This window comes from Brachyhypopomus gauderio, chromosome 10 (assembly GCF_052324685.1).
Source record: "Brachyhypopomus gauderio isolate BG-103 chromosome 10, BGAUD_0.2, whole genome shotgun sequence".
In the NCBI taxonomy this organism is placed as follows: domain Eukaryota; kingdom Metazoa; phylum Chordata; class Actinopteri; order Gymnotiformes; family Hypopomidae; genus Brachyhypopomus; species Brachyhypopomus gauderio.
This window is the reverse complement of record NC_135220.1, coordinates 6246793-6256172: the sequence shown is the minus strand read 5'-3', so window position 1 is coordinate 6256172 and position 9380 is coordinate 6246793. Positions and strand designations below refer to the sequence as shown.

The 9380-nt window shown below is 37.9% G+C and overlaps 1 long non-coding RNA gene across 3 annotated transcripts; it reads right to left on the bottom strand.

The window, feature by feature from the left end:
- Positions 1 to 4456: 4456 nt before the first annotated feature.
- Positions 4457 to 9374, bottom strand: LOC143525289 (uncharacterized). Of its 3 annotated transcripts, XR_013133609.1 has the most exons (7): positions 8715 to 9374; positions 8455 to 8570; positions 7885 to 7976; positions 6859 to 7262; positions 5902 to 6557; positions 5607 to 5792; positions 4457 to 5505 (listed from the first exon to the last, which is right to left on the bottom strand). It is a non-coding gene; the product is annotated as an uncharacterized LOC143525289 (long non-coding RNA). The 3 variants fall into 3 exon arrangements; XR_013133608.1 differs by having other exon boundaries at positions 5902 to 7262; positions 8455 to 8598; XR_013133607.1 differs by having other exon boundaries at positions 5902 to 7262.
- Between the last annotated feature and the right edge of the window lie 6 nt (positions 9375 to 9380).

Genomic DNA, 9380 nt, shown 5'->3' with positions numbered 1-9380 from the left:
AGCAATGCTTTGACCTATCTTTATGAAAATTTATCAGTTGTTAGGGCACATGACTCAGAGGTCAGTGGTCAAAGCTGGCCACGATTGTCCAATAGGGGGCGCTATAACATGGGGAAATTTGTTTCTCAGAAACCATTAGTCACATCAAGCCCAAACTTTACAGGCATCATCAGGGGCCTAATTGGTATAAAGGCACACAATGATGACATCATCACTCAAAAAACATGGCCGCCATGAGCCAATTAATTTTTATTTGAATTAATTGGCCATTTGACAGACTTAACATTGCCCAATCAACATGAAACCTCACCACTGTGCATTTCTCAGGACTATGTGTCATGCTGTGCAGTTTTGAAACATTTGGCCACTAGGTGGCGCTATTTGTGAAAATCATGCATAACTCCTCCAAATTTTCACTTAGGAAAATGCCGCTTGATTCTTTTGAGTCCTTGCAGTAGACCTGACAACTTTGCAATTACAAGTCCTATTAAAAAATGCATACTTTTGTCACATTCATCAATTGTTTGAAAATAGCTCTTTTGGAATTAGTCCTAGGAATTTGATGCAATTATGGAAAAAATGATATGAGCATAATCTGTAGACTCTGGAGGTAAAAATTTTTTTTAAAAATGTTGGATTTTTAAATATTCAGGCAGGTCCATTTTTCCATTATATCCTTCTGGCCATGCCATAAATGACCTATATTGCTATAACTCATAAACCATGTATGCAATCTACTCCCAATTTGACAGCCTTTTATAGCCTGAGGTCCTTCTGAGGTATGCCAAGGTTGGTTTAAATTGGCCTGTCGGGGGCGCTACAGTACCCAAAAACCTAAGAAATCATAAAAACTCATGCAGGAATGTTGTTATGCAGAATACAGACAAGTAATGGGGCTTGTATGATTCAGATCAATGAGGTCTATAACTTTGCAATTACATCTCATAACAAAAAGTGCACTGCCTGACCAGAAATGAACCTTTTATTTCACCAAAATGTCCTATTTCATTACTGAGATTAATGAGATATCAGTATGGTAGTACTTGGCCTCCATCTAGTGGCCATATTCCAGAACTGACTGAAAACTATTGCTCACATGAAATACCACACAAACACACACAAAGCTGATCTCAGCATGTGGTTTAGCTTTTTGATCTGACTCAATTTCCCAGTACACATTATTGTGATCCTTTTGGGCCTTTAGTGCCTCAGTTGAATTGAATGTTTTGTCACATTGATTTATTTGTGCATTTTTTCCACTCAAACAGCTTCTATTCACTTTTGGGTATAAAGGACCTAATGGGCTTCTTTTTGCCTATTGAGGCCAAGAGGCCAATTTGTTAGTCTAAAAGACCTTTTGGGCTTTTTTGCCTTTTTTGTGTGAACCCGCCAATCGCCGCTTGCGGCTATATTTATTATTATTATTATTATTTTTCTCCGCATAAAACGCATACTGCAGCCTAGACCGTAAGGCCCAGAGACACCAAACTTGGCAGAATGGTGTAGTCTCTTTGCGAGACCGTGCTAAAGTACAGACACCCACATTGGCCTGATGGTGGCGCTATAGCGCAGCCTTTTGCGTTTTGGTCCATATCTCCCACCCCTTAGGTCCTAGAAACAAAATTCCACTTCAGGTGGATTCCCTGGCTCCAGACAAACAAAAAAGCCTCAAGAACCATTAAGCTCCGCCTACTTAGATTTTTTGCTAATTTGCATAATATGCAAAACCTACTTTTTCCTACTACTCCTTGGTTTTTCATCGGATCACCACAACCTTGGTGTCAAAATATTCAGGAGAATCTCATTATCAAAGTTGCTTAAAAACATTTTGAGATTTGCATACAGTCTGGTTGTCACATGTCAATCAATAGCTCCAAGGCGTGGCCAAATTTACTTAAACAGCCATATCTCAGCAACGCTTTGACGGATCTTCATAAAATTTTAACAGTTGTTAGGGCACATGACTCCGAGGTCATAGGTCAAAGCTGGCCTCGATTGTCCAATAGGGGGCGCTATAACATGGGAAAAACTGTATCTCAGAAACCATTAGTCACATCAAGCCAAAACTTTACAGGCATCATCAGGGGCCCAAGTGATATCAAGACACACAATGATGACATCATCACTCAAAAAACATGGCCGCCATGAGCCAATTAATTTTTATTTGAATTAATTGGCCATTTGACAGACTTACCATTGGCCAAACAACATCAAACCTCACCACTGTGCATATCTCAGGACTATGTGTCATGCTGTGCAGTTTTAAAACATTTGGCCACTAGGTGGCGCTATTTGTGAAAATCATGCATAACTCCTCCAAATTTTCACTTAGGAACATGCAACTTGTTTCTTTTTATTCCTTGCAGTAGACCTGACAACTTTGCAATTACAAGTCCTATTAAAAAATGCATACTTTTGTCACATTCATCTGTTGTTTGAAAATAGCTATTTACAAACTAGTCATAGGAATTTGATCCAATTATGGAAAAATTGCTATGAGCATAATCAGTAGACTCTGTAGGTAAAAAGTGATTAAAAAAATGTTGGATTTTTATTTATCTGATTGGTCCATTTTCCCATTATATCATTGTGGCCATGCCATTTATGACCTTTATTGCTATAACTCATAAACCATGTAAGTGATCAACTCGCAATTTGAACTGCTTATATAGCCTGAGGTCCCTGTGAGGTATGCCAAGTTTGGTTCAAATTGGCCTGTCGGGGGCACTACAGTACCCAAAAACCTAGAAAATCATAAAAACTCAGGCTGCAATCTTGTTATAAAGAATACAGACAAGTAATTGGTCTTGTATGATTCAGATCAATGAGATCTATAACATTGCAATTACATCTCATAACAAAAAGTGCACTGCCTGACCAGAAATGAACCTTTTAATTCACCAAAATGTCCTATTTCATTTCTGAGATTAATGAGGTATCGGTATGATAGTACTTGGGCTCCATCTAGTGGTCAAACACCGGAACTGACTTAAAACTATTGCTCACATGAAATACCACACAAAGACACACAAAGCTGATCTCAGCATGCGATTTAGTTCTGTGATCTAAATCATTTTGCCAATACAATTTCTTTTGAACCTTTTGGGCCTTTAGTGCCTCAAATTGGCCTGTCGAGGGCGCTACAGTACCCAAAAACCTAAGAAATCATAAAAACTTGTGATGCAATCCTGTTATGCAGAATGCAGACGAGTAATGGGGCTTGTATGATTCAGAACAGTGAAATAATTAACTTTGAAATGACATCTCATAAAAGTGCACTGCCTGACCATAAATAAACCTTTTAATTCACTAAAATGTCTTATTTGTCACTATAATATCAGTATGGTAATACTAAATTCCGGAACTGACTGAAAACTATTGCTCACATGAAACACCACACAAACACACTCATACACACACAAAGCTAATCTCAGTATGCGATTTAGTTCTATGATCTGAATAATTTTTTTTCCAATAAAATGTATTTTTGTCTTTAGTGCCTCAATGGCCTGTTATTTCTTGATTGGGTCCATCTATATATGCAGTAGTGTCCATGTCTACTTCCTGTTGGATGATCTGCTGATCTGTGGATTAGTCCTGAACTTTTATGATGTCCTAATTCTTCTGTGGACAGAATAACATGAGTACTTGTGTTCGTTTTGCCTGTATTGTAAATTATTGCTTTTCTGATCATATGAAATAAAAGGCACTGCTGGCCAAAAGGTCAAAATGTGCAAATCTGTCCTAACAGCTTTGTTAAAGATTTATATTCATCATTGATGACATGTGACACTAACTACACTGCACTGTATATATTTACCAAAGGTATACAAACCTCTTTCATGCAATAAGTGTCAAAAGTTGCAAATTATTTGGCCAGTAGATGGAGCTGTGAGACAAAATTTGAAATGCACATATAGTTTTTAGACTTTTCCCTTCCAAAATACAGCGCATTGTTTAAAGGTCAAAGTTTTTAAACTCTTTCATAAAGTTCTCATGATCACTCATATGTGGAGATCTGTTTATACAGGCTATGTGCACTAAGTATCTGCATTCAAGAGGCTTATTTCCAGAGGTGGGCATTGCAAGTTCAGGAAGTAAAAGTCACCAGCAGGATTTTGCTCAGTCCTCCTGGATTGTGTTGATTCCACATTTTACCTGCATTGCACTAATTAGAAAATATAGCAAGCTTCAGTAAAATCCTGCTGAAGACTTTTACTTTCTGAACCTGTAATGTCCACCTCTGATTATTTCACCTCACATGCTCAAAGTGATTAAGGCCTTTGGTCTATGGCCTTTGTATCTAACCCTAATCCCAATTTTCTAAAAACAACAAGTGTATGTGATTTTCATTTGCATAAAATTGTCAGAACATTATATATTGACAAACATTTTCATATTTGGGCTCTATTTGAGACCAGTGCAAACTGTCAATATAATAACACACGAGAACCTCTTTATAAACATAATGTATTTTATTTATAACTGACAATCAACACAATGCAAAACTTTTCATGTTCAGTATAACAACTAGGAGAGAAGGCTGAATGCAAGTGCGGACTGACCAATGATTTAATACCAAAACGAATACATACACAGCACACAGAACAGACACCAAGAATAAATCAAACATCTAACATATGAACCAAACACTAACAGAAATAACTGGGTGGGCAAGGCTAAAGAAAAGAAAATACAACAAGCAAAACCACACAAAGTACATCTAACAGAGAATGTAAAATACAAGGAGTACACACAGACTAGTATTATAGACACAAAAGACCAAGATACCAAATAACATACAAGCAAGTGGTACTTACAATAACAGACCACATAAGAGACTAAACGCAAGACTTAAATACACTGACCAAAGAAGGTACTTAACAAGACACACCAGAAAGCAATAACGAGGGGCAGAAAACAAGGCAGGGGAGTGAAGTCAGACACAATGAGGAATTTCAAAATAAAAGACAAACGGAAGACATGACCGACAGGAGGGAGGCAGGACTGTGACATTCAGTCTGTTTATTTGAGATCATTTCTCTAGATAAATATAATAAAAAAAAATTTATGATAATGTATAGTATAACTATTGTAATAATCCCTCACTAAGGAGCTGAGGTGCCCTGTACTGGTTCACAGCAAATAAAAGAAACATCAGATAATAATACAGTCCACTGTAAATTAAAATTTTGTCATTATTGAGTTCAAAGCAGACCTGTAGTTAGTAATCACAATATGTGTAGATATCTATATATCTCTATGTGCAGTATGCAAGCAGCTTTACAAGCGCATGGGTCCATATCCCTAATGAGCAAGCCAGGGGCGACAGTGGCAAGGAAAAACTCCCTTGGCATGATTAGGAAGAAACCTTGGGAGGACCAAGACTCAAAAGGGAACCCATCCTCCATTGGGCGGCCCAGCTAGTAGTCACAGTCCCTCCAATATGGAAGTTGAGCCTCAGGTAGGAAGGACTTGTGTGACTGAATTCTCCTGAAGAATCATCTGAGCACATCAAATAGAGAGATAGTTAAGGTGCAGCTGTGACAGTTAGAGTGAAGGTGTTTGTCTGGTCTCTAAAGGAATATGAAATATGTTTAGCATACCTGCAGCAACACTTGTATCACAGACCTGTCCACCTTTTAATTCTGTGATAGAGTGTATGCCAATCCACATGTGCTAGATGTGACATCATTGGTAGATGACTGTAACATGGTCCTACAGTGCACACTGATGAACCATTGATGCCATCAAGACCACATGCCTTGTGTAAGGGAACCCTCCATAAAGATCTGAGCACATCAGACACAGACATGGTTAATGTGCACCTGTCACAGTACAATGGTAGTTTAACTTTACATAAAGATATGTTTGTCTCCAAATTACAATAGAACATCTTACCTGGTGAACGCAGCAGATACCAAATCTGTCCATCTCTGTAATCTGTGATAGCATGCAAGTGATTCCATATGTGCTTGATGTCACATCCTTGATAGTTGACTGCAACTTGTCCCTGGCCTTTAGAAGGACATTCCTGGCTTTCCTGTATGACACCAGGTTCCCAGACATGTAGGCAGCACTGACCACTCTTTGACCAATAGCTCCAGCCTTTAATCAGGAATTTTGGTTTGTGCAGGATTAGATGTGAAGTTAAATGTCCATGTTTATTGCTTCTTGGAAACTGTATTACCTGTGGATTCAGTCCTGAAGTATGATATTTGTCAACAGTCCTTTAACAGATGATTTGAGAACTGTTTTGCTTTGTTAAACATTTGGCCTGTATTTTATATTAATACCTTTATATTTCATAATAAAATAAAAAAATAAAATAAATAATACATACAATAAAATAAAATGCTGTGAACCAGTTAATAGGGCACTCTCAGCTCCTTAGTCTGTTCCCACAAGAGGCCGTCCAGAAAGTTTACCCCCTGTATCCCCCAGCCCCCCACATCGTGGACGCTTCAATTTGTGCCTGACTTAATCAAAAGTTTTAGTTCAAAGTGTCACCAAATTGTCAGTAAAGTGTCAGCAAACCGTCAGCAAACGTTAAGTACCTGAAATTGAAGATTAATGAAAACAATTCAGTACAATACATTCATGAAAACTGAAATATGTTGGCATAACAGAAACACTGACATCTTCTGCAGAAACATCTTTGATATATACATGATCAATCAAAGTGCCATGTTCAGTTGTTGGTTCTCTTATAACCTGAGTAAAGCCATGGAGTTGCATAGTATTACTGACTGTACTTGTTACAAAAAGATTTTCATTGAAATCTCCCATGATCACTTTTCTTCCTGGGAACCTGTCAATATGAGAAATCAAGTGTATCAGGTTATTTTGAAACATTACCAGATTGTAGGAAGGAGGTCTGTACAGAACTGCCACTGTTGTATTCAGCTGAGGTAGGATGAACTGCAGGCATTCAATGTTAATGCATGGTAAATCAACAATACTACAACCAGTATGTCGTTTATAATACACACCAACACCACCATGTTGTCGATCCTTCAAGTCAGCAAACATCACCTGACTAGTGTCATATGAAAAACATCTGGGTTTACTATAGAATGTAAATTCAGATAATTCAATATCAATGTTGCAATCATTTGGTTGTAACCAAGTTTCTGTCACACAGATAATGTCAGCTTCCATGTACCTCGTATCATGTCTCAGGTTTTCCACATGGCATGTTAGTCCTTCAACATTGTGCAGAAGAATCTTGTATGACCCACAGGGAGGTGGCAGCTCTGTCACTGGTTCAATAAATAGAGGCATGTTATGTAATGACTGTTCAATGTCTTCTTTTGCATAAATAGCACTCTCTTTGAAATCTTTTATCTTAAGCCCTTCCAAAGATGTTACACGACTCAAGGCCACATATGCTTGTCCTGCTGCAAATATCTTTTTTAGTGACACAACAGCTTTTTCCACAGTAAGACCTTGTACTTTGTGAACAGTGCAAGCCCAAGCTAATTTCAGGGGAAACTGTCGTCGCATTCCACCACTTTTTGTCACTCTTTCTTCTTCAGGGAAAATAGGAGTGGCTTTTTCAAATCCTGGTTTTAAACAAGGATGTTTTGCTCTTAATTTATTTCCTATTCTTTCATTTTCAAATGTGACATATATTTTGGCTGGAAAGTCATCTTCAGAATCAAAACACACTTCAGCAACTGTACCAAATGCACCGTTTACAAGTCCGTCTGCTACATCAATGTTTTTAAGAAGCATAACATGAGCATTTACAGCGATGTGAAGAGATTCTGGTAAAGACGTGTGGGTAGTATGAACATGATGTCCATGCATTTTTTCCAGCCGACCTGTTTTTGCAACCTTTTCAAAGTCCTGTGCATGAATGATAGTAATGTCTGCACATACCTTCTTCAACATGTTTGCATTGTGATCATCCACTTCAGCATTTGTTGCATAAATATACAGAGCAGTACTGTCCAGTTCATCACCTTCACCACCTGTTTCACATAATTTCAACATATTCACATCATGTTCTGACAAATTATCTTGTCTTTTGTGTTTCCTTAAACGACTCAGTAACTGAGCAAACTCCATGTTTTTTTGTCTCATGATTTGTGACAGCTCAACCAATGCAAAGTGGTTCTGCCATAGATTTACACCTTTAGGCTCAGTGTATAGAGACTTTCCTTTCACAGGAGAAAGTTGATAAAAATCTCCAACTGCAATTATAGACACATTTCCAAAAGCAGAATAATCTCCTTGTTGTTTAATTTGTCTCAATCTGCCATGAATATACGATAAGAGTTTGTGATCAACCATTGAGATTTCATCAATAATGACAATTTGTAGATTTCCCAATTTAGCTCTCAGTGAATTTATCTTTTCATCTCCGAGCGGTTGATAAGGCAGCGTTACCTCTGGTGATATAGAGAAACAGTTGTGTATTGTTGCAGCGTCGATGTTAAATGCACTTACACCAGTTGGAGCTGTTATTAACACATGCGTCTCATCTGGATTATCTGACAATCGGGACAGGATGCGACATGATTCGTAGTATATTGCTTTGATTAACATGGATTTTCCAACACCACCTGGACCAGATATAAACACATGAAATGGCTGCGGGTTTTTAGCAAGTGTCTTTTCTAAACACCAATGTCGAATTTTGTAAAATATTTCAGACTGTTGTTCGTTTAGTGAACGAAGCACATACATTGCTTCCTCTTTTCGCATACCTTTCTCTTTTCCTATAGCACAGCGTGGTTCAGCTGGTAATAAATCAGGTATGTCAGCAGCAGAAATATTTTGCTCTGTTTCATCAGTAGGATTTTCTTTTCTGTGAAGACATTCTAAACGTTCACGTTCATTCTCTGGACAGATTTCCGCCCAAGCATCTTCCACTGCACCGTTTCTTTTTAACTGTTCCTCGGCTTCATCTATTGTGTCAGCATCTTTCTCGAAATATGACATATTTAAGTCTACTATTGTTTTGACTGATTGGACTTCTTCATCAGAATATTTGATAAACCCAGTCTTATAAAAATCCTCATAAGTGTTGAAAGTTGGTGGCTTGAGTTGACAATCCAAATAATGAGGCAAAAACAATTGCAAAATACTTTGATAATGCTTCTCTGGATGTTTTGTGGGTGAAAAGCGAGCGTATCGCACAACAGCAGAATCTGTTCGTGTCCGTTTCCTTATGAATCCTAAGCTTTTCTCCAACTTTATGGCATCACGAGCTGAACTTTCAGATTTTGACAATATTCTGTACTCCGATGCAAAACTGGCTAAACACATCTGGGAAAATTCGTCCGTTTTTGGTCTATATCTGTATCTGTCTGTGATGCTGTTCATCCATATGTTTTGATTATCATCATTGTCATATTCAGCTCGCGTTTGTA